The sequence below is a fragment of the Camelus bactrianus genome, chromosome 7, assembly GCF_048773025.1.
Source record: "Camelus bactrianus isolate YW-2024 breed Bactrian camel chromosome 7, ASM4877302v1, whole genome shotgun sequence".
NCBI classification, from domain to species: Eukaryota; Metazoa; Chordata; class Mammalia; order Artiodactyla; family Camelidae; genus Camelus; species Camelus bactrianus.
Genome location: NC_133545.1, coordinates 53,883,130 through 53,910,154, shown reverse-complemented (window position 1 = coordinate 53,910,154; position 27,025 = coordinate 53,883,130). Strand labels below are relative to the sequence as shown.

Genomic DNA, 27,025 nt, shown 5'->3' with positions numbered 1-27,025 from the left:
TAAAAAATACGTTCTCTGAACAGTGTGAAGAAAAAAATTCAACTTATACAAAAACCAGGTAGTACATAACCCCATTTTTGTTTAAAATATGTGTATGGGGGGGCAGAAATATATATATATGGCATTTCTATATAGCATGGCTATAGGTTGTTCTCAAAATTCTCATTAAAAATCAGCTGACGCACATGGAGTCGCTATGAGTGGCTGTCATGAGTTCCTGGGTTCACTTGCAGCCATTGCTGCTGTCTGGAGAGAGCCCAGTCTTCTGTCTATCTCAACTAACATCCTAGAAGAAGGATGCTGATGAGCCCAGTTTGGGTTACATATCCTCCTCTGGACCCATCAGTTGTAGCCGGGAGAGTTGTACCATGAAAGAAACAGACTGCTAAGAACTGAACATTCTAGGGAGAGGCCGGCTGGTTTCAGAGAAAAAGTGGTAGTCAGTTAGACTGCTGCCCAGGACAGTTACTGACTGCTTTTTTTCTTGGTCCTGTACTTGTTACCATGGGAGATAAAGAGCAGAACATAGTCCCCATTTTACAGAATCTTATAATCCTATTAGAGAGTAACTTTAATGTTACTAGAATTTTCATCTAAATAATCAGATTTTTATGAAGAGCTCTAAAAACAATTTGGCAATAGTTACCTGGTATTGTAGCATGTGTAACAACCTCACTGGAATGTTGAAACTGCAGATCTTACCATTCCACTTATCAATAGTATTGAAGGAAATGTGGAAGATTTTCTAAGTGCAACTTTCTGATTTTAATGGGAACTGCATGAAGAAGTAATTAGCTAATGAAATGAAATGGTTCTGATATTTGAAGCTGTAAAGCTGTAGATATGTAAAGAGGGATTTAGTTTATGGCCTTCACATAAAATATGCTAAAAACAAGTAGTATGACCACTTATTAATCCATTTCCTAGCCAGTGAAATAAAGATTTAACACTATACATCCTTGAATGTTTTCTTTGGTTTGAGTTGGGAATCGTTAGCATTGAGTGCACATGTAATATAGACTCCTGTGTAATGTTACTTTGCAAGTAACTTCAACTCTACTCTTCAACTCAGCTTGTGATATCTGTCCAGTCAAAGGAAGAAAGGTATCTGAAAATAACTTCTAAAATTCCTGTCCTAAAGCTGAGCCCTCATCTTACAGGATAGAAGTGTCTGACACATTTTAAGACTAACCTGATCTAGATTTTCCATATGATAGAGAACTGGCTGTCTCTTACCACAGTGAATTGTGTATCAGTATCAATACACAAAGGTATCACCCTTTTCTCACAGACTGGGACTATCTTGCCAGTTGGTCCTTTTTTTCCTGTTAACCCCTGTGTCTGGAACAATAGTTGCCCAAATGGGTTCAAGAAATGTTTGTTAAATTTCTAATAAAGTGGTGAGCATATGCTCAATGTATGTCAATAATTTCTATTAGTGACTTTGTAAAATACCACCTTTTGTTACCCATTACTTTCATATTTGTTTATCTCCTTCTTTAGGATAAAAAAACATCAAGCAGGTGATAGTAGATACTAGACAAAAAATAAATGCTATCTTACTTTCTTACTGCCTTTTCTTAGTAAAATTATAGCTCGGCAGATCAGAAATTGATACAGGGGAAAAAATTAGAGACTAAGAGGGCATTGATTACTGGTGTTCAAAGATGTTTAGATGCGTGGAGAAGCAAGGTACATGGCTGGTGAACTGGACTCAAAATACATACTTTACTTCATAATAATCTCCAGAAGAAGTTTTAATATATTTATCTACAAAGTAAATAACAGCAGATTAATCTGTGTTGATACATTCAAAATTGGTATGGTACTTTAGGAATGAGTGGGCTGTTTCATTGGTCACCTCTGGTACCATAATAATACTTTGTATATTCTAAGATTTTTCTTGCATAAAGTTGAAATTCTTTTTTTAGCAACCAAAATTTCTCAAACATGATAAATAAGAACCATAAACCTGTCTTCAGCTTGCTAATGCTGAATTGGTTGATTTCAAATTGAATTACATTCACTTTAGTTCCAGCTTTTTCCCCAGTATCAGTGGATTGAGAATGGGTCAACCAATGGATTGATTACTTCTGCCAATTAAATAAGATAATTTGATAGTGATCTCGATAGTAATGGTCCAGTTATTTGAAGCATAGCAAGATAAATATTCTGCTGCCATTTAAAGGACACTATATCGTCACACTTTACGAAGCACTAAGAAATTAACTACTTTATTGAATCATACAAATCTTTCTGTTCACCAAAGAGGTAGCAGTCATTTAAGATTAGTAGAATTGAGAAAAGAAGCAAATGCATTTTAAGGACCTGAGATTCTAGTAGTGGCCTAGTGACAATCTAATGAGATTGTAGTTTTGAAAAGGTTGAGAATAGACTTTTCAGGTACAAGTCCCAGCTGAAAACAAGGAAAGGCAAAGGAAACACTTGTTTCTTGTAACTGAAAGTGTTGCTAAATCCTGTTTCCCTTTTATAAATGCCCCCAAATCCCTTCCTCAAAATTGTTCATATTTTAATCCAAGTCATGACAGTCTTTTGGTTTAAATATTTAAATAGACTATCAGCAAAGTGAACATTGGCTGTGAGCCTGTCAAAGCAATCTTTGTTTCATTGTCAAAAGCCTCAAATATAATGTATGATGAGACTATATGTCACACTAGATACCCTCTTAGTTTTTAAGGCTAAGTTCAGATGCATGGAATTTAGAGTAGTGATACCAACTGACCTCATTTTAACCTGCATTTTTAATGCCTATGGTAGTTCTGGTGATAAAATCCAGTATGATTAGCATAGCCTGGGGGTAAAAGAACCAGACTCTGGCATTAAGCCCTGTGGCTAATGCCAGAACATGGTAGAAGCATGACTCCTTCACTTACTAGCTGTGTAATGAATGCATTTTTTTAGCCTCTCAGTTACTCTGTTGCTTTATAGGGATCATATTATATATTTGATAGTTTCATTAGATTTAATATATTAATTTCCATAAAACACTTAAAAAGTACCCATCATATAATGTTACATAATTAAGTGTTCAATAAAATAATGAAGATAGTATTTCTTCCCTAAATTGTTAATATCTCTTCTTACTATAATTTCTATGAAATAAGTGGAAAATCCATTGATCATATAATCTTTAAATAAATCAGTTTTTAGTTTGGTAACTTGAACTTTACATAATTACTTTGCCTGTGTTTCTAGATATTGCTGAATTTTGAAAAAATATTTTTGAAATTATAATTATGGTTCTGATGAATCCCTACAATAGCATAATTTCTTGGAGTTTTACCAAAATCAGTCACCAGCTGAATTTGAGTATCAGTAGTCCTCATAGTTTATGTGGGTAATTCTTTCCTTACTATTTCAGTTGTATATTACTGAATAATAAACCTCAAAACTGAATGGCTTAAAACAACAGTTTAGTTATTTCTCATGTTTAGATCTGGGTACTTCTTCTGCTAAACTGTTCTGCAATCATTCATGAAGCTGTGGTCATCTGACAGCTCAGCTGTGGTGGGTGGGTCCCGACGACCTCCCTCACTCCCGTATCTGCTGCTGCAAGTGGCAGGTTTCCCTTTCTTTCTCTCTGTTTAAATTGCATCCTCCAGTTCTTCTCCATGTGACCTGTCATCTTCAAAGACAATGGCTTCCAAGGCATTCTCAGTCACTTCTGCAACATTCTCTTCATTAAAACAAGTCACAAGGCCAGCTTTAATTCAACAGCAAGGGAAACAGGCTCTAACTCTTGATAAGAATGCTCAAGTCATTTTGCAAAGAGGCACGGTAGGATTTATTACAGCTATTTTTTTTTTTAAATCTACCCATCTGCCTCTTGGGCACAGCAACTTGCACCTTGCCTGCTTACAAAATACACTGTCTCCTTCTAACACCCTGTCTCCCATCACTTTTTAATCCAGTGATGGCATCGGGCTCAACATTTGGTTCATTCATGTTCTGAATTGGGTCTGAATGTGGACGAGAGTCCTCAGGTGCAGCTCCTCACCGTGGTTCCTCTTGATCTAGAGACCTGTGGAGTTAAAAGACAAGTGATGTAACCCTCACACACCCAACATACAGTAAGGGACAAAGAGTATAACCTCAGTAACACTCTATTCAGAAGAGGAAGAAATAAGGAACACATCATAACCACAGGTCCATAGCAATTCTGACATCCAGAAAGGCACGTGCTTTCAGGCTTCTGTACTCCAAAAGATAGTTTCTTTCCTCTGACCCACAAAGCCTGAGGCACTCCACTTGTGGGCCTTTGTGCCTACAGGTCTCTTTGCCAAGATCTTGATGTGAATGGCTACTCTTGTTCTAGTCTTGGGTCAAAAGTCACCTTTGCTTAGAGATTGATGTGACAACTCTATTTACAGTTGATCTCTGCCTCTCATACTTCCCTCATGGATATTCTGTAATTATCTTCAAAACTGTTGTATTTTCTTAAATACTGTATGCTTTCATCCATAATAAGAACTCACATGAACAAACCTTGTTTCTTTCCTATTTACTAAATTATTCCCAGAATTTAACACAGAGCCCAGTACTTGAGAGATGATGAATAAATACCTGGGAAATGAATGAGTGAATGATATTAGAACCACCCTATAAAATAGATGTTACCCTGTTTTTAATGATGAAGGAACTGAGTGAGGCTTACGCAAGTTAAATAACCTGCCAGGGGTCACACATACCTGATCAAGCGCAGAACCCAGCTTCATGCCAGCAACATGTTATTCCTACAGTTTCCCATTTTTTAAATGGAAAAGAAGTGTGTGTCCTTTTGAAGACCGACATTATTTCAGAATCTTGTCTTCTTGCATCACTTCACCATTTCATGTAACATCAGGTCATATTACATCAGACAGCTCAAAAAGAATGCCAGTGACTTTCACCTTGTTCTCCCTTTCTGTTTATAACCTTTTTACAGACACTGTATATTATTTACTAAGTGAGTAAATGGGAACTGGCAGATGAACCCACCCTACAGTGAAGAAAAGACAGTGAGCACCTGTTCTCTGCCTAATTTCCAATGGATTGGAGTCGGTCTGTGTCCCCTTCTTGGAAAGAGTGTATCTTTATTCTTTATCCTTGTCCTTAGATGATGTTCACTTATCTCATATCTCAGTTTTGATTTCCAACTCTACAGTGTGAGAAGTTTTTAATGTGAAAACAAAGTTTTTATATTAATCTTTCCTTAGAGATGCATCATTGTTAAAAAAAAAAAATACTGAAACATCATTACCACAATTGCAAAGAGATTTTAGAAACTAAAATCCCATCTTTCAGGAATCACCTGAAGTTCAAAAGTAAATAATCTTCCTTAAACGTACACATGTTCTATGGATGCAAAACGGGAGTACAGATCTACAAACATATATTGTCATCATTAATAGGTACGTTGAGCACCTGCCATGATCCTAGCACTGATTTTAGTGATTCTTATTGTTTACTTAGCTTTGCAGTAAATCTGTCACAGTTATTCGCAGTCCTATTTTAGGGTGAGGACCTTGTGTATCAAGGGCTAATAAGCATTAGTGATTCCGGTATTTCTCTGAAGTCCGTCATACTATCCTAGGAAGTCTTGCTTTCATCCTATGATATGAAAACTAATGAGATAATACAATTTAAGGCAATAAAGGAAGATTGGAGTCCTAGTGTGCACCAGCTCCAGTAGATGATGATCAAAGCTTTGTTCTTGGCAATATGTTTGGTTTTTGCTTCTTTTCCGAAAAAAGGGAGTGACAATGTCTATTCTCCAAAAGGCATGATCAGGGTAATTACTCATTAAATAATAAAATGATTTAATTAATGCTTGCTGTAAACACCACTACTTAATTTTTATTAGAGCAACTAAATGCTAAATGTATAATTTAACAAAAATAACAGAACATTTTTTCCCGTTCAATCCAATTAGGCATTTCCACCGTTAATACCGTGCAGTACCAGTTAGGATACTTTGAACAACAATTCACAGAATCATCAACACAAAGTGCCTTTTTAAATGAAGGCAAATTCCCTGTTACATACCAGAATATCCAGAGGTTAGTCTGGTGATGGATCCTTAGGTATTGTATAATCAGCTATTTTTAAATATTACTAAAAACAACCAGCAAATACTTCTGCTTTGACATGAATTAATATGTTATGATTTACCTTGAATAATTTCTGTGCACTGTGAATATATATTTAGGAAGGATATACATTCTTACTGTACCACTGAGTACTTGTGTGATATTGTGCAATATGCATAAACTTTCTGCCTATTGATTTCCCTATCTGCAAATACTAATGGTACACACCTTACAGATCATTGTGAGTAGTTACCATGACAATCCATGAAGAGTGTTTACCACAGTTCCTGGCGAGTGGTAAGCAGGATATACATGTGAGATGGGATCATAACTGCTTCCAATTTGAATTTTTAAAGCAACTCTGTTGAGATATACTTCACCCAAATAAAATTCAACCATTTCAAGTGTATGATTCATTGATTTTAGTAAGTTTCTGAGTAAATGCAGCCGTGACCATATCCATTCAATTATAATACTCTTATCTGAAAACTTTGGATTCACATTAAAAACCTAGAAAATGGAAAAATGGGATGATGGCCAATATTAAATAAGGCTTAATATAGAGGTGTATGTATGTAGGTGTATATATAATTAGCTCCATAGATAGAAAACATACATAAATATTGCCCAGAACTTAGAAGAATTAGGTAAAGTTTAGTCTTTTTTTTTTTAACATTTTTTATTGATTTATAATCATTTTACAATGTTGTATCAAATTTCAGGGCAGAGCACAATTTTTCAGTTATACATGAACATATATATAATTCATTGTCACATTTTTTTCGCTGTGAACTACCATAAGATCTTGTATATATTTCCCTGTGCTGTACAGTATAATCTTGTTGATCTGTTATACATTTTGAAATCCCAGTCTATCCCTTCCCACCCTCTGCCCCCTTGGCAACCACAAGTTTGTATTCTATGTCTGAGTCTGTTTCTGTTTTGTATTTGTTTTGTTTGTTTGTTTGTTTTAGATTCCACATATGAATGATCTCATAAGGTATTTTTCTTTCTCTTTCTGGCTTACTTCACTTAGAATGACATTCTCCAGGAGCATCCATGTTGCTGCAAATGGCATTACGTTGTCAGTTTTAATGGCTGAATAGTATTCCATTGTATAAATGTACCACATCTTCTTTACCCAATTATCTGTCAATGGACATTTAGGCTGTTTCCATGTCTTGGATATTGTAAATAGTGCTGCTATGAACATTGGGGTGGAGGTGTCATCCTGAAGTAGGGTTCCTTCTGGATATATGCCCAGGATCGGGATTCCTGGGTCATATGGTAAGTCTATTCCTAGTCTTTGAGGAATCTCCATACTGTTTTCCACAGTGGCTGCACCAAACTACATTCCCACCAGCAGTGTAGGAGGGTTCCCTTTTCTCCACAGCCTCTCCAGCATTTGTCATTTGTGGATTTTTGAATGATGGCCATTCTGACTGGTGTGAGGTGATACCTTGTAAGTTTAGTATTTACTGTATCTAAATTCAATTTGTTAAATAATTAATAGTTTCTTCAATGATTTAAGAATTTCTCTCTCTCTATTCCATGAAATTACATAGTTTTCATTAAGATATATTCAAAATGTATGTGTGTGCATGCATATATGACAACAACAACCAACATTTCTTTCCAGAATGAATGAATATATTTCATACAGGAGAAGCCAGAGTTTATGTTGTCTCCATTGTAGAAGATTCTGAATATGTTTGTTACACAGTCCTGTTCCTCCCTCTTAATTTACTATAGTCAAAAACAAATAATTCTGTGACATGGGCATGGAAAAAACAGGAAATTTACATATTAAGTTTAACATACATACTTATGATACATGTAGTCATATATCTAATATATATTAATATTATTATTATTTTATATAGTGTTTTATATATAACATACATAATAATTATTTGGAAAACTGAGCAAATGAGTCTGGAAAAGTATCTACTCAGGACCCGAAGTTTACAAAAACCTTTTTAAAATACAGCTGTTGACTTAGTTTTCTAAGGTTAATAATTCTCACAATTTTACGAGACATGGCTACTTCTATATACTATTATAACTGCTTTATTGGTACAAGAACATTGAAAAAAGAACATTCATTGCCTTGTTTCCAATAAACAACATAAACTATAAGTCCTAAAAAACAAAATACAATAGTAAAACAAGTGAGCTATCACACACAACACCCCCTTCTCCACCAGACCCAGTTGGAGTTTAATTTTACTGCCTGTTTAAAGCTTTCTTTGAGCTTTCTTTTGCTCTGTTTTAAATTTCTTCTGCTGCTATGGTCAACGTCACTAGTTAATATTTAAGATAATCTAGATCAGCAAGGATTCTAATTATAACTTTGAGTACGTTAAGTAAATACCAATTACACATTAAGGGCCAAATTCTGGCCTTGAATTTAAACAAAGAATTTACACTTCCTTTAATTAAACCTGAACATTTAACACATGTATTACCCAAAGTCTTTAATATTTGATGTTCATATACACACATAATGATACAGCTTTCTAAAGAAATGAAACATTTTGTTAAGTATGATTTAAACTGGGCATTAAGGTGTCACCAAAAAATACTTCAGGAGCATTTTTCTATTTTACATTGCACCTCTCAATACTAAAATTCAAAGGCTAGTAGCGTTTACTCATAGAGACTTAAATAACGTGTATTAAAACTTTTGTTTTTGGAATATTTTTCCCTTCCCTTTGTGTCCTGAGATCCCTTTAGAAAAGGAGAGAGATTAATCACACAGACACGATAGAAAGCTTGTACCAAGGGAAGTTGGCCTTGTTGTTGGGAGTCCTAGCAAACCATTTGGGGGTCAGGAGGGAGCAACAGCAACAATGAATATCTTGCAACTTCAGCAAATAAGGTTTAAATATCTACCTAATCATAATAATCTTCTAATAGGATATTTATATAAGACAACACTGCTTTAGTTCTCATACACAAAAGTTTTAAATAGAATGAAAGATTCTCTTTTCTCTTCACAAAACTTAGACTTTAAGAAGAAAATGAGGCTCCAGGGAAGTGAAGTATGTTCACACACACACACACACACACACACACACAAACTGTACACTAATGCTCACAGCCACATGATTCACAATAGCCAAAATATGGGAGGAAAATGTTCATCATGTGATACATGGATAAACAACATACATACATCCATAAAATAGAATACTGTCCAGCCATAGAAAGAAATGAAGTATCGATATGTGCTGCAACATGGATGAACCTTGAAAATACTATTCTCTGTGAAAGATGCCAGTCACAAAAGACTGCATGTCATATTATTCCATTTATATGAAAGTCCAGAATAGAGAAATCTATAGAAATATAAGGTAGATAAACAGTTGTTTAGGATTGGTGGATGGCGGTAGAAGATAATGGGTCCCAGCTAAAGGGTATGGGGTTTCTTTTTAAGCTATGAAAATACTCGGAAATTGGCTGTGGTGATAATTGCATGTATCTCTGTATATACTAAAAATTATTGAACTGTATACTTTAAAGAGGTTATTTGCACATTTAGTGAATTACACTTCAACAAAGCTGTTATAAAATAAAAAGAATTAGAAAAAGGGAAAGTTAGCAAGTAATAGTCAAATTCTCATTTATTTGGAATACCCTAGGACAATAAATGTAGTACCAGAGAGCGTGTGTGTGTGTGTTTAGTTGTTATTTATGTTTTTCAGAAGTCTAATATTATGAGTTAAAAGAATTTCCATGTTATAATCTTCAATTTTTAGGCTGGAATCCATTAAAAAATAACTTTAGATCTTTAGATGTTGAGTTGCATCAACACGGCCTAAAATGCTTTCATACATAAATTTTATTTGTCAACATGTGCTTCACTCTATGTAGTAAATTATCAGAATTTGATGCTCTGATCAGTTACACCACACTGGGCTATTTAAAGCTTGAATTCCAGCAGGGACTTTTTTTTAAATTTAGTATAATTTTAAACATGACAAAAATAGCTCTCTTCCAGCTCTCCTGCTGTGTCTTAGATTGTTGCCAAGGCTTTTTGTAATATATTATCACTAGAGTAACATCCTTCTATAAATATTGCATCCTTGATTCTAATGTCACCCAAAATAGCAACGTGGTATAAAAGGATACAGAGAGAAGAAAGTGAATTAATTTTGTTTTTCTTTACTTTCTAATCATTATAGCTTCCATATCATCATGCCTTCCCATCATGCCTTCTCTTCTTTTCTGCGTACCTTCTAATGGTAGAAGTCTCCCTTGGGTTTCAGGGTTTTTTTTCCCAAGGCCAAAAGACCTTTTCTTAGAACATTAAGCTCCATTGGATAGCTGATGTGTCATTTGAAAAAAAAAAAAAGTCATTTAACTTTGAGCACTCAGTAAAAACCCTAGTAACCAAGTGTCACCTGCTTGCAGATTTCTCATTTCAGTGACCCATTCCACAAAGCAATTTCTTCACTGCACAAGTTTTAAAACCAAGAATGTTTTGGATGGAGTCTGAATCTTGACATAAATTCTAAAGAGAATGGAATGGACGTAGTTATCTTTCCTTACTCTTTTTACTCTGAAATTTTAATCCTTTATGTATTATGACAAAAATGTTGTCCACATGTGACTAATTGTCAATCATGCTTTATTCATCAAACTATACTTTAAAAGAGCTACGTGAGTCTCTAACTCAAATAACTTTTGAAATAGACTTTGGAAATTGTTTCTTAATAAGCTATTAAAATATTGCTCTTGAAAAAGAGAAAGTCATTATTCTGAGCCCAGAGTAATGAAAGACTCAGGTTCAACTTGAAATATTAAACCCAAAATGTTAAGTAATTCGTACATTTAATAAAACCAATTTGAATTCCCATTATAACACAGTCTGCCTCTTCGGAACATCCCTAAACTAAGCACGTGTGGCCATGTCAACTGACAACTTTTGTATGACAAGAGGAGAGTATTTTGTGGGGACTACAGACTGACTTCTAATCTCCAGATGATAATCTACTGATTATGTCAGCTTGATTAGGCAGCTGTAGTCGCCAAAAATATTTTTCTCAAGGTCTCAAGGAGCCTCAAACAATTCTTTCTGTGGTAGTTCATCAGCAAAGGTAACCCAAAAACTGCAGCCAGAAAATTAATATTTAGGTGACACCATCATCTGTTCATAACATTAGATTGAATCCTAGGAGCAACTGTACGCTTTTCTGAAACCCCATCACCACCATCCTTCTACACGTTATGAAGAATGGTCATTTTTAAAGTACAGGAAATGAAAGAAGAGTAGGCAGAGGGAAATTAGGGGAGAGAAGGGAGAGTGTTGCAAATAATTTTGAGATTTAAAGAAAAAACTTCAACTGTAGAACTGGAGGTTGTGGATATATTACACACTGGAGCATTTTTGAGAATTGATAACTTCCTTATAAATAAGTAAGGATGGACATTTCTTGGTTATAGATAGAACTGTCATCTCTGAGGTTCTAATCTAACTCATAAAAGCAGCAAACCCAGCTGTCTATATTTTCTCAAACCACTCCCACTTTCTTGCTCAAGTGGAAATTGCACCTACATCTTTAAGGGTCTTAAAGTCCATGACATTGAAGTTATTTTTTGGCTTTTTTTTTTCTCACTTTCCTTGTGGGACTTTATTGTGTTTCCACCTCAGATTCTACCATTTACTAACTTCAGCTGCCTGGAATTCTCATCTCTCAATGTTTCTTAAATCCCCTGCATTTCTGCACTCCAGGGGTCCCACACTGCAGAAGCACCTTGGCCACCCCACTGCAGGTGCGAGAATGGATTTGGTGTCTCAAATGCCATGACTTTTCCATGTTAGTATCAATACCCATAGCCTAAACCTCATTCCTAATACCTACCTTCAACCTCTTTTAGAATATTAAAGTGTGAGGAAACAATAATGCTATTGAAATTAGGTTTATTCTTTGTGTAGAGTGACACTTGAGAAAAATACTTTGTACTTTAGGAAACCATACCTCTGAGACTTAGTATGTACAGATGTGAAAGTATTTAAAATTGCAAAATAGGAGTTATAGAAATTTAAAATGTATTTTGGATATCACTGTTCATGTCTTTATGATATATGCAATTAGTGTGTTAGCTCAGGTTTCCCCTGCCAAAACTAAGCCTGAGACAAAATTCACCTGCTGATACTTTATTGGAAAGGTGTCATCTCAGGGACACAAAGATGGAGGAAAAGGGCAATGAAGTAAAGCAAAACCAAAATGAAGTCTTAGAAAGCTGACCACCGTTTCTAGAGTTGGTTGCCCCATCGCACTGATGTCTGTGGTGAAGTGGTATGGAAAGGCAGTTTCTCAGAACATTCTGTTGGGGAAGGGAGTTGGGAGTGTCTGTTCTAGGAATATTTGCATACTCAATTTTCATTGGTCAAAGTCATCGCAGGCCTGTGAACTCCCCCACACATCTCCACTGTGTCCCCTGGCCCCTTTGGGCTGTGAAGGCAACATCCTCTGAAAGCAGTGGTACCACCTTCTTTACTGTGAGTCATAAAGATGCAGGGCGAGCCAGCAAGCGGCCATGAGCCACTAACTTCACTAGCCCACCTGAAGCCGGGGGTTTGACGGAAAACAGGAAAGCATTAAGGCAGAGGCAAGGTGCCTGAGGTCATGAGCTAGGTGCCTGGAACAGCCGCTGCAACAGGCACAACAAACTGATCAGGCAGCATACTGAGATATGTTGTCTCCTCTGTGAACACAGTCATGTCTCTCCATGACTTCTCCAGCAAAGAGCAACAAAAGGCAATGCCTGCTCCTGTGGACTGCAAGAAGGCGGCTTACCCTAGGTGACCTTCCTAAAGGGTCATAAGTAGAATGATCAGAAAAACATGGCCATGACAAATCTAGAGGGTGTTTGGGGAAAGAATTTAGGAATAAATTACCAGGAAACAATATTAACAGACATTATCAAATATTTTTTCAAGTAAGAAAATAAGCATTCCTTTTACCATCCTACAAAATGACGACCTGATGACTTGCTACCCTCCACTGTCTTTCAGCATTCCTAATCCTCTTTTTCTCAGCTTCCTTCTTGGCCATGACACTTAACAGTTGCTACTGTGTATCATGTTTATTGTTAGCCTGCCTGCCTATATTATAAAGTTCACAAGAGCATGGAATTCTATTTTGTTCACTGCATAATCCAAGAAACTAGAACAATCCCTTTAATGTAGCAAACATTCAGCAACTATCAGTGAATAAATTAATGGAGAGTCAGCATATTTGGGAGTATATATTTAAATTCAGGCAGAAATACTGGGCTGAATGGAATTTTTTTTTTTTTGGTTTATAGTTGCTAATCTTACATTCTTCTACAATTTCTTTTTTTGCATTTTGATAATGCATGCATAATGCTTCTATAGACATATATAAGAGATGACACTATGGATTAAATGGGAGGCTTCCAGGGTAGGGGAGGTTGGGGCTGGTTGAGGCCTTCCTATTTGCACATCATTCTCCAAAGTATTTCTGCTCCATCTCTGAAGTAATTAGTAGTTTGTTTTAACTAGGGAGGCATTTCTTACACTGTTTAGTTCATAATCGTGACTTTATTTAAAACACTTGAAATATACAATGGACCACTCTTAACCCATGCATTTCTGGTGATGCTAAGACCTTCTGATAATTTGTTAATCTAGTGCTCGTAAAAATGAACTTCCAATTTAATTAAAAATGTATGAAATTCTTAATAAAAATATATCAATGATATGTAAGATAACTTTTCTCCAATTCACATTTAGTCCATTTACTATACTTACCTTTTCCTAGTAAAAACCTGAAAACATTTTTTTAACAAAGTTAAACCAATAGCACGGACAATGCTTAATTTCCTGGTATGACTCCCTACTCCTTCTAAGGTTTGCCCTTTCTGAACATTTGTAAGTATGTGTGCACAGTTAGAATTTCACTTTATGGTATTCTGTTTTAAGGCTACATAACCAGGAACAGACTGCATTGAAATATAGAGAACAGTTCTAATATATTATTTTTAGTTTAGCTTTAAAACTATCAATCAAATTAGAATTAAGAATCTATTTATTTATCTGAAAGTAATATCATATGTCAGCTAAAGAGGTTTTCCTTTATAATTATCACATTATAATCAGTCAAATGAGTATTAATTATTTTGGCATAATCTCCCACGGTGCATACTTAAATATAACCTGTGTGTAAAGTTATTGCCCTTGTTAAAGAGCAGTTCTCTGTATGTCGCAGTCAGCACTTTAGCTGGAATGGACCCACGGATTATCTCACTGGAAATTACTCATCTGACACGTAGATAAGTTGTACTCACCTCTAACAGAACTATAGTTAGAAGTCAGTTCTCATAATCCAGTGCTATTTCCAATAAGCCATATTTCCTTCTATTCTTACATTATATCACTATATAAAAAAGTGTAAAACCTATGGAGTCTGTTCAAGCTCTTTAATTGTGACTTAGTAGTTTAAAAACAGAAGTATCTACTTGACTGAGACATAATCAACTATAACTTAGTTTTTTTAGGACTTTCCAGACCAGGTATCTTAGACCATGCTTCCAAGTGTATCACAGGAGAATTTCACTTACTCTAAAATCTCAGCCAGTTGTTTCTAGGAATCCCTGGGGTGTCACGTGAAGGTCACTGAGTGTTCCTATACCCACCAGGTGTGGGTATCTCAACATGAAGACCGCTGTGCTGTGTCACCACCTCCCCAGCACGTACACAAACATACACTATAGACTTCCTCACCCTGCATTACTCTCAGTAGACTTAGAATTTTTACTTGCGTAAATGTTGAAAGTTCCTTTTATTATCACTATGTAAACATTATTCACACCTGAAGCACGTAGCATAGTATCATGACACCTTCTTTCCTGGATGAGTTTAACTGAGAACGAAATATGTAAAATTTTTTCTACTGAAGAATAAAAGACATACAGAAAGGTACATTTATTTTAAGTATTTATTTCAGTGAATTTTCACCAAACACATCTGAAAACCTAGAACCTATATCAAGAAATAAAATATTCCCAGCACCCAAGAAGACTCCCCATGCCTCCTCCCAGTCATTACCACCCCCAGAGGTGGTAATCGGTATATTGACTTTTAACACCATAATTAATTTGCCTGTTCTTTGACTTTACACAGAAAGATGTATATAATAGGGACTCTTTTGTCTCTGTGTTTTTTCACTAGGCATTACCTCTGTGAGACTTATTTGCTGTACATAAAGTATGTACTCCCCCATGTACCTGTACTCTAATTTATTCATTCTGCTGTTGATGAACATGGTAATTGTTTTCAGCTTTTGGCTATAGCAAGTAATGCTATTCTGTTGGTTATATACTTAGGTTATATACTAGGATCCAAACCAAGGTCGGAGGGTTTGTGTACATGTGGTTTTGCAAACACTATCAAACAGTCTTCAAGTGGCTACACCAACTTAAACTCCAATTAGCAATGAATGAGAGTCACAATAACTCCATACCTTCACCAACTATTATTGGTATCTTCCTGGCTTATTAACTTTATACAGTTTGGTACATTTATAGCTGTATCTAATTGTGGTGCTTTTTAAATTGAAGTACAGCAAATGTACAATATTACAGAAGTTACAGTTGTGCAAAATAGTGACACAATTTTTAATGGTTATACTCCATTTATAGTTACTATAAAATACTAGCTATATTCTGTGTTGTGTAATATATCTTTGTATCTTAGTTTATACATAATATGTATCTCTTACTTGCCTGCTCCTATATTACCCCTCCCCTCTTCCCTCTCCCCACTGGTAACCAGTAGTGTTCTGTATCTGTGAGTTTGTTTCTTTTTTGTTAGATTCACTAGTTTACTGTATTTTGTAGATTCCACATATAAATGATACCATACAGTATGTGTCTGTCTCTGCCTTACTAATTTCAGTTAGCATAATACCCTCCAAGTCCACCCATGTTGTTGTAAATGACAAAGTTTCATTCTTTCATGGCTGAGTAGTATTCCATTATGTGTGTGTCTGTGTATACACCACATCCTCTTGATCCTTTCATCTATTGATAGACACTTAAGTTGCTTCTATGTCTTGGCCATTGTAAATAATGCTGCTATGAACATTGGGATGCATGTACCATTTCAAATTAATGTTTTGGGGTTATTTTTTGTTAAATACTCAGGAGTGGAACTGCTGAGTCACATGGTAGTTCTATTTTTAGTTTTCTATGAAACCTCCATACTGTCTTCCACAGTGGCTACACCAATTTACATTCCCACCAGTGGTGTAAGAGGGTTCCGTTTCCTCCAGACCCTTAGCAGCATTTGTTATTTGTGTTCTTTTTGATGACAGCCATTATGACAGGTGGGAAATGATGTCTCATTGTGGTTCTGATCTGCATTTCCCAGATGATTAATGATGTTAACCATCTTTTCATGTGCCTGCTGGCCATCTGCATTTTCTTTTTAGAAAAATGTCTGTTCAGATCTTCTGCATGTTTATTAATTGGGTTTTTTTTAATGAGTTGTATGAGCTGTTTATATATTTTGTATATTAACACCTCATTGGTCATATCATTTGCAAGTATTTTCTCCCATTTATTAGATTATATTTTCATTTTTTCAGTGGTTTCCTTTGCTATGCAAAAGCTTTTAAGCTTAATTAGGGTGTATTTTTGTTTATTTTTGCTTTTACTTCCTTTGCTTTAGGACACAGATTTTAAAAATATTGCTGTGATTTATGTCAGAGTGTGTTCTGCATATGTTTTCCTCTAGGAATTTTATAGTTTCCAGTCTTACTTAGGTCTTTAATCCATTTTTAGTTTATTTTTGTATATGGTATTAAAGAATGTTCTAATTTTATTCTTTTCCATATTGCTGTCCAGTTTTCCCAGCATCACTTGTTGAAGACACCACCCTTTCTCCATTGTATACTCTTGCCTCCTTTGATGTAGATTAATTAACCATAAATGTATGGGTTTATTTTGTGGCTCTCTATTCTGTTCCATTGATCTATGTGTCTGTTTTTGTTCCAGTATGATACTGTTTTAGTGACTGTAGGTTTGTAATATAGTCTGAAGTCAGGAAGCATGATTCCTCCAGCTCTGTTCTTTATCAAGATTGTTTTGTCTATTTGTGGTCTTTTGTGTTTCCATACAAATTTTAGAATTATGTTACAGTTCTGTGAAAAATGCCACTGGTATTCTGATAGGGATTGCACTGAATCTGTAGATTGCCGTGGGTAGTATAGTCTTTTGAACAATATTAATACTTCCAATCCAGGAACATGGTATATCTTTACATCTGTTTGTGTCTTACAGTTTTCCAAGTATAGATCTCTTATGTCCTTAGGGAGATTAATTCCTAGCTATTTTATTCTTTTTGATGTAATGGTAAAGAGGATTGTTTCCTTAATTTCTCTTTCTGATAGTTGATTGTTAGCGTATAGAAATGTGACAGATTTGTCCATATTAATTTTATATCCTGCAACTTTACTGAATTTATTGATGGGCCCTAGGAGGTTTCTGGTGGCATCAAGTAATTCAGATTGGAAAGGAGGAAGCAATCGTGGTGATTTTGTTATCATTGAGGACTACATTTCAGTCATTCAAAATAATGGAATACAGTACATCAAGGCAAATACTTTCATGTCCTACAAAAATCAAGAAACTGAAATTGCACACTAATACTGAAAAAAGCGTTCTAAATAGAGTGCCTATATAAGTTACTCAAACAGGGAAAATAGGCAGTAAACCATTTTATCTCTGACATGTATCATCCATACCCCAAAATTAGATCCTTTCTTACGATATCCTTAGTGCTCTGAATTTAGAAAAATGTAATATGTAAACCTGCCTTGAAGATTAGAAAGCACTGCACTTAATCCTTGAGGCAGCAATTCTGCCTATTGTATCAATAACAATAGAGGAATTTTAAAACAAGCAAAAACTTTTATTTTTCAGATGTGTACGCCAATTCTGACTTTTATGTGCACTGCCTTGATGACCAATGAAGTTGCACACCTTTTCATGTATACTGGTCATTTGGATATTGTCTTTTATGGAATGCCACTTCAAGTCTTTTGGATTTGAACAGGTAAGATCTAATGACTTTTCCATCTCCCTTTGATTGATAGGTTTTCTTTATATTTTCCTTGTATGAGTTATCAACTGTATGTATGCAGATATTTCCCTCCACTCTGTAACATGTCGTTTCACTCTTTTAGTAGTGTCTTGATAAACAAAAGTCATATTTTAATGTAATATGTCAATTTTTTCTTAATGGTTCTTGCTGTTTATTTTTTTATTTGAAAAGATGTTTCCATATTCAGTGTTCAGATATCTTATGTCTTCTGAAAATGTCTTTATTTTACATTTCAACTCTACATTTACATCTAAAATTGAGTTTTGCTTATGGTGTGAGGTAGGTAGTAGAAATTTTGTCTATGGCTCTCCCATTGGTACAGCAGCATTTATTAAACAGCCCAGGTTTTCTCAGCCAAGAGTTGATTTAAGTATGCGTTGATGTATCTGTCTAATCCTGTGCTATGCTGCATTGTCTTCATCATTATAGCTTCACAATAAGTTTTGATAGGTGGCAGTATATTTTCTCGAAGTTTCTTTTTCTACTTTGGTTTTAGTTGTGCTCTTCATATCTATAAAAAGACAGCCTTCCACAATTTTTATAAGAACCATATTGAGGCTAAGGATCAGTTCACAAAGTATTGAGATCTTTTCAATATTGAGCTAGCAATCCATGAAAATGGTATATATTCAGACACTGATTTGTATAATCTTTATTTTCTCTTGTATTTTATAGAGTTGTTATGAATCTTACACTAAATTTTTTGAGAGTGTTTAATGCTTTGGTTATTATAAATGTTATTTAACTTTCTCATTTCTAACTTTGTAGCTGGGATATTAATATAAAAATGATTTATATTGATATTCTAAATTAGCTTTTAGTTTTTGTAGTTTGTGTATAGGTTCTTTTTGGACTTTCTACTTATACAATAACACCCATCTTTGTATTTGTTACTTCCTACTCCTTAACACTTTTCCATTGTTCTTCTTTCCTAGTATTAGCAATGATACCAGTAAAATGCTGAATAGAAGTAGTAAGAGAGGGTATCCTTGCAATGTTCCTAGCCTTAGGAGAAGTGTTTTTAAAATTTTACTATTAAGTCTGGTGTTTTCTATACGATTTTTGTGGATATGTTTTCAGATTAACAGTATTCCCTTCTTTTTCCAGTTTGCTAAGAAATTTTATCTTAAATGGCCATTGAAACTTACCAATTGATTTTTCTATTTATATTTACTATATGATTTTTCTGTTCTGTAAGTGTAGTGAATTTATTCTTTGTAGAAGTTTATTTTCAGATGTTCTACCAGCCTTACGGTCAATCTTACATTCTTGAAATAGACCCAATGTATTGTGACGTATTGCCCTTTTATGCATTACTGGATTCAAATAGTTATTTTGGAGGAGGGCATCATGAGAGATTTTGGCATCCTCTGCATTTTTCATAACAAGCTAATTTAACATAAAATGTGTTTTAGAACTTTTCTTAATTTAGTGAGAAGCCCTATCAGTCAATTGGCTTGCTTCTGTGATAAAAATTCTGTCTTAAAAGAACAAAAAGAACTTTTAACAATCCCAAAGTTACTCTTGCAAGTGTGACATGATTATAAAGATGAAAACTCTATAATATAAACCAGTTTTAAAAAATTACCTCATTTTACTAAGATCATAATAGTTATTTTAACTTTTGGACACACATCTACTTTTGTTTGCAGATGGTGCAACTAAGTACATGAAATGCTAAAGCATAATATAAGGTAGAATTTTTGTAAGATTTTTTTTTGCAAAATACTGTTAAAAAAATTTTTTAAAGCTAAATAATGAAAAGGAAGAGCTCCAAAAGCTAAAGCCTTATGGGAAAGATTGATACACAGCTCTTCATTGGAAATGGTTTTAAATGTTTTTGTCATTAAAAAAAAAATAGCAGAACAAATGTCAAAGACAAATTACACACTGGAATATTTCCGGCATATGTGACAGAGGAAAGGAAAATACCAATCCTAAGGGATAAACAACTTAACAAGTACATTTTAAAAATTAATCGCATAAGTAGAAAAATTAATACCTGAAATAAATTAAGACCCAAAATAAGAAATTAAACAGCTTATGTATGTGAAATATATTTTTTAACAATGAAAGAAATATAAACCAAGGAAAAGAAACACCATTTTGTTCTATCAGATTGAAAAAATGATGTCACTGTTGATAAGTAGAAAACAAATTAACATATTCATATTCTTCTGATAGAGATACAAAGTGCAAGAACATTTTGACCAATTGTGGAAATTTGAGTAGAAAACCTTAAATTTTTGTTTATGCCTTTACCTAGTAATTTCACATAACAAAACTGATCATAGGAAAAAACCTCATTGAAACTTAGGAAAGGCTGTATCAAGCCATTGACAGTAACACAGCAGAAGTATATGTATTAAAATAAAAAAGTAAAATGCTATATTACTGCATTAAAAGATAAGATACTATTTTACTCTTCTATTGCTGTGGCACAAACTTAGCAGCTTGAAAAAAACAAACTTACAGTTACCAGAGGGGAAAGGGGATGGGGATAAATTGGGAGTTTGGGATTTGTCAATACTACCTACTATATATAAAACAAACAACAAGGCCCTACTGTACAGCACAGGGAACTATATTCAATACCTTCTAATGGCCTGTAATGAAACAGAATATGAAAAGGAATATATATATGTATACAATATATAAATGCATTTTGCTGTACACCAGAAATTAACACAGCTTGTAAATTGACTCAACTTCAATTAAAAAAGAAATTGACTTATTAGCTCACAGTTCTATTAGTCAGAAATCTGGTATGGCATGATTAGAGTCTCTGCTCACAGTTACCACAAGTCAGCTGTCAAAGTGTTCAGTGGTGGCTCTAGGGAAATCACAGCTTCTAAGCCTCCTTTTTGTTGATAGCAGAATTCAGTTCCTTGGACGGCGGTACAGAGTCTCCTGTTTCCTTGCTGTCTGTCAGCTAAGGAGTAGGGGACACCCTCAGTTCCCAGAAGTCCCCTGCTTCAACTTCTAGACAACAGTACTGTGTTAAATCACTCTCATGCTTTGAAACTCTGACTTCCCCCATCTCTGACCTCTAGTTTCAGATTTCAAGGGCTCAAAGGATTACGATAAACTCCCTATCTTAAATTCAACTGATTTGGGCCCTTAATTACATCTGCAGAAATCCCTTCACAGCAGTAGATAGACTCGTGTTTGAACAGCTGAGATGTATGTGTACCACTGGCAGAAATCTTGAGGGCTATCCTAGAATTCTGCCTACTACAGATCCGAAATAGAATGTATTATGGCCCTCATTTATATGTAAGTGAAAGAATATACATAATTTCCATATATATGTATACTTACTATAAAGATAGATTCCACAATGTTAATAATATTTTATATTAAAATACATATACCTAACATATATAATATATATGATACTGTAGATGTGATTTTAATGTTCTCCTAATTGTCACTTTGGGAATTGTAATAAGATGGACACTTAGGATTTTTAAGACATAAAAATATTTGGACCCTGTCTAGAAGTTTATATTTCTAGAAAAAGAGAATCCCTTGTTAATATATTTACCTATCAAACGGTGTTACCAGTGTTATGCTTCCAAACCAGACCATATTGACAATTTTAGAGCAAGCTTCTATGGAGGCACAAAAATACACTTAAAAATTTTGCCATTACTTTGAGCAGTTAAAATCCCATTTTGATGCACGCTCAATTGAGAATTAAAAGTTCAAATATTGATTTGCATAGGAAATTAGCAATTAAGTACCCATATAATTAACTTGCACCTGCCAATTGATGCACCAATTAAGTTTGCAGATACCTTATAAGAAACTTTTTGAAAATAAAGTTTCTGACATAATTTTGACAATAATTTGTTGCAGACATTTGAAAGTACACAATTCTACAGAAAGGTACGTGTGGTAGCCGTGAGAATGTTACCCAGCACAGGTGGTACAAGTGACCGAAGGCCCAGCTGCCATAGTCTGAAATTTATCAACAGGTTGGCATGGAGGTCACTCCTGGGCAGCTCACTGCTGGTGATTAAAGCAGTAAGGTGCTTAAGGCAGATCTGTGCTAAGGAGACCCAGGAATTGAACTGCTGGCTTTGGCTCGAGGACTTCCTACCCAAAGGACTGGACACCTATGCTTGGTACAATAGTGGCCTCACCAAAATATGTTGAAGTCCTAACCTCTGGCAGCTGTAAATATTCCCGTCTTTAGATATATGGTCCTTTAGAGATGAACTCAGTTTAAAATGAAGTCGTACCAGATTAGACTGAGCCCTAAATGCAGTGACTGGTGTCCTTATAACGGGAGAGATTTTCAGAGACACAAAAGAAAGAGGGCCATGTGACAGAAATTAAAGACAGATTAGAGTGGTGCAGCTACAAAGCAAAGAAGGCCAAGGATTGCCAGCAACTACCAGAAGCTAGGAAGAGGTAAGGAAGGAGTCTCAGTGAAAGCAAGACGCTGCTGATACTCACTTCAAACTTCAAGCCTATAGAACTGTGAGAGGATGGATTTTGGACTGACTCAGTGTTCATACCCAGTTTGTGGTCATTAGTTATAGCAACCTTAGGAAACTGGTATACCGTTTCCCATTCCTTTCTTGTTCCTGGTTTGGAGTCAGTTTTACATAGTGGATTGACAACACTCCCAGTCTTACTCAGCCCCTGCCCCGCTTTGCCTTACATGGATATTTCCCTTAATACCATCCTTATGTATTTAATATCACTACAGCATCCTTTTCTCTGAGATCTTAGACTAACACAGTCAGTGCACTACTTAGATAATGAACCAAACCATATTTATAGATTGATTGATTTTATTGGAGTATAGTCAGTTTACAATGTTGCATCGATTTCCGGTGTACGGCACAACGCTTCAGTCATAGAGGAACATACGTGTATTTGTTTGCATATTCTTTTTCCCCATAAGTTAGTAAAAGATAGTGAATAGAGTTCCCTATGATATACAGTATAAACTTGCTGTTTATTTTATGTATCTGTTAGTGTGTGCAAATCTCAAACTCCCAATTAATCCCTCCCACACCTCCCCCCACCCCATAACCATAAGTTTGTTTTCTATGTCTGTGGGTCTGTTTCTGTTTTGTAAATAAGTTCATTTCTTTTTAGACTGCACACATAAGCGATACATGATATTTTTCTTTCTCTTTCTGGCTTACTTCACCTAGAATTACAATCTTTAGATCCATCCATGTTGCTGCAAATGGCATTTTTAGTCTTTTTTATGGCTGAGTCATATCCTGTTGTATAAATATACCACAGCTTCTTTATCCACTCATCTGTCAATGGACATTTAATTTGTTTTCATGTCTTGGCTATTGTAAATAGTGCTGCTATGAACATTGGGGTGCATGTATCTTTTTGAATTCAAGTTTTCTCCAGATACATGCCCAAAAGTGGGATTGCTGTATCATATGTTAAGTCTATTTTTAGTCTTTTAGGGAATCTCCATACTGTTTTCCATAATGGCTGCACCAAGCTACATTCCCACCAATAGGGTAGGAGGGTTCCCTTTTCTCCACACCCTCTCCAGCATTTATCGTTTATGGACTTTTTAATGATGGCCATTGTGACTGATGTAAGGTGATATCTCATTGTAGTTTCGATTTGCATTTCTCTGGTAATTAGTGATACTTAGCATTTTTTTTCATGTTCATATTGGCCATTTGTATGTTTTCATTGGAAAATTGCTTGTTTAGGTCTTCTGCCCATTTTTGGATTGAGTTGTTTGTTTTTTGTTATTAAGTTGTATGAGCTGTTTATATATTCTGGAAATTAAGCCCTTGTCAGTCTCATCTTTTGCAAATATTTTTTCCCATTCCGTAGGTTATCGTTTTGTTTTGCTTATGGTTTCCTTTGCTGTGCAAAAGCTTGTAAGTTTAATTAGGTCCCATTTGTTTATTTTTGCTTTTATTTTTATTGCCTGGGTAGACTGCCCTAGGAGAATGTTGCTAAGATTTATGTCAGAGAATGCTTTACCTATGTTTTCTTCTAGGAGGTTTATGGTGTCTTGTCTGATGGTTAAGTTTTTAAGCCATTTTGAGTTTATTTCTGTGTGTGGTGTGAGGGAGTATTAGAACTTTACTGACTTACATGCAGCTGTCCAGTTTTCCCAGTACCATTTGCTGAAGAGACTGTCTTTTCTCCATTGTATGGTCTTGCCTCCTTTGTCAAAGATTAATTGACTACAAGTGTGTGGGTTTATTTCTGGGCTCTCTGTTCTGTTCCATTGATCCATATGTCTGTGTTTGTACCAATACCATGCTGTTTTGATTACTGTAGCTCTGTAGTATTGTCTGAAGTCTGGAAGGGTTATTCCTCCAGCCTCATTCTTTTTCTTAAGTATTGTGTTGGCAATTCTGGGTCTTTTGTGATTTCATATAAATTTTAATATGATTTGTTCTAGTTCTGTGAAAAATGTCCTGAGTATTTTGATAGGGATTGCATTAAACCTGTAGACTGCTTTAGGTAGTATGGCCATTTTAATATTAATTCTTCCAATCCAAGAACATGTGTTATCTTTCCATTTAAGTTATCTTTAATTTCCTTGGTTAATGTTTTGTAGTTCTCCTCACATTAGTCTTTCACTTCCTTGATGAGATTTATTCCTAAGGATTTTATTTTTGACTCTTTAATGTTTTCTGTATATAAGATCCCATCATCTTATCAGAAGTAAATAACAGTTACTTTACTTTTCTTTTTGGTCTGGATGACTTTTATTTCAATATTTGCCTAGTTGCTCTCACTAACACTCACAGTTCTATGTTGAATAACAAAGGTGAGAGTGGGTATCCTGTCTTGTTCCTGATCTTGAAGGAAAAGCTTTCAAATTTTCACTATTGTGTATAATGTTAGCTTTTGATTTGTCATATATAGCTTTTATTATGTTGGGGTATGTTCCTTCTATATCCCACTTTGTTCACGATTTTTGTCATGAAAGGAGGTTGAATTTTGTCACAGGCTTTTTCTCTATTAAGAGGATCGAACACAGTCACTGAAACTTTTTACACTCCCGCATTGCTGATGGGAAATGAAATGAAAACTTACGTCCATAAAAATACATGTACAAGAACTTTATTTATAATAAAAACTGGAAACCCAAATATTCATCTTTAGGAGAATCAATTAATAAACTGTAGGATATACATACGATGGAATACTACTTCAGTATTTTACTTTGGTATACTTCAGTAAATTTAAAATCAACTATTGATGCACGAAATAAACTGGGTGAGTCTCCAAAATACTGTGTTGAGTGAAAGGAGCCAGACACAGGGGAATACATATTACATGGTTCCATTATATGAAAGTCAAGAGCAGACACAAAGAACATTATAGTAACAGAAATCAGGGCAATGGTTTCCAGTGAGTGTGTGGATTGATGAAAGGGGACACAAGGAACTTTGGGGGATGATGTAAATGTTCCACAGTTGAGTAAGTGTTAGTTCCATTGTTAAATTCATTGGTCAAAACTCATCCAGTTGTATACCAAAGATCTGTCAGTTTCATTGTATTAAAAATTCACCTCAATTCTAGAAATAAATGAAATAAACTGAAAAAGACGATCATACAATTTTTCCAGCTTTAATGAGATATAATTGACATAACAGCATAATGATTTGATTTACATTATTATGAAATGATTACAAGCTTAGTTAACATCCATCATCTTATATAGATACAATATATATCAAAATCTATATCTGTAGGTAGAGATATATAGACATTTCTTTGTGATGAGAACAGTTAGTATTTACTCTCTTAAATTATACAGCAGTGTTAACTGTAGCCATCATGTTGTGCGTTATCTCCTGAGTACTTACTTATCTTATAACTGGAAACTTGTACTTTTTAACCATATTGAGCTAATTGCCCCTAACTCTAACCTCTAACCACAGATCTGATCTCTTGTACTGATTTTTTTGATTCCACATGTAAGTGAGATCATAACAGTATTTGGCTCTCTCTGACTTAATTCATTTAGCATGTCTTCAAGGACCATCCATATTGTCACAAGTTGCAGTATTTCTTTTTTGTTTTTTGGCTGAATAAAATTCTGTTTTGTGTGTGTGTGTATGTGTATATGAGTGTGTGTGTATATATGTATAGAGACAGAGAGAGAGAAAGGGAGGGGGGCAGGCAGGGACACACCTTTTTATTTTGCTTGGCTTTACTGCTTTTCCAGATACCGAGTTTTTTACAAATTGAAGGTTTGTTAAGTCTGCAAGTCTGTAGGTGCAATTTTTCCAACATGCATTTGCTCGCTTTGTGTCTCTGTGTCACAGTTTAGTAGTTATTGCAGTATTTTAAACTTTTTCATTGTCATTACATTTGTCATGCTGATCTGTGATCAGTGATGTTGGCTGTTACTGTTGTAATTGTTTTGGGGCCCAACAGACCACACCCATATAAGACATAGAACTTAATTGATAAGTGTGTATGTTCTGACTGCTCCACCAACGGGCTATTCCCCCATCTCTTTCAACCTTCCTGGGCCTTCTTTATCAGGTTCTTTTGTGTAATCACTACAGGTTTTGCCTTTGTGGATACCATGAGGCTTACATAATATACTGTAAAATTGTAACAATCTATTTTAAACTAATAACATTGATAGAATTCCTAAACTTCTACTTCTCCTTCTCATCACATTTTAGGTTACTGGTGTTGCAACGTACATTTTTTTTTTAATATTGCATAACTAATAAATTATTTTAGTATAGTTATTTTGTTTACAGTGTTTAACTTTTACACTAGAGTTGTAAGTGAATTGCGCATCACCATTATTACATTTCAG

At 34.9% G+C, this 27,025-nt stretch overlaps 1 long non-coding RNA gene across 2 annotated transcripts in view; it reads left to right on the top strand.

The window, feature by feature from the left end:
• Positions 1–27,025, top strand: part of LOC123613725 (uncharacterized) — a 1,048,954-nt gene that overhangs the window by 659,695 nt on the left and 362,234 nt on the right. For both annotated transcript variants that reach the window (XR_012508401.1, XR_012508400.1), the window contains exon 6: positions 18,045–18,177. This is a non-coding gene — a long non-coding RNA (uncharacterized LOC123613725). The remainder of the gene's footprint in view (positions 1–18,044; positions 18,178–27,025) is intronic.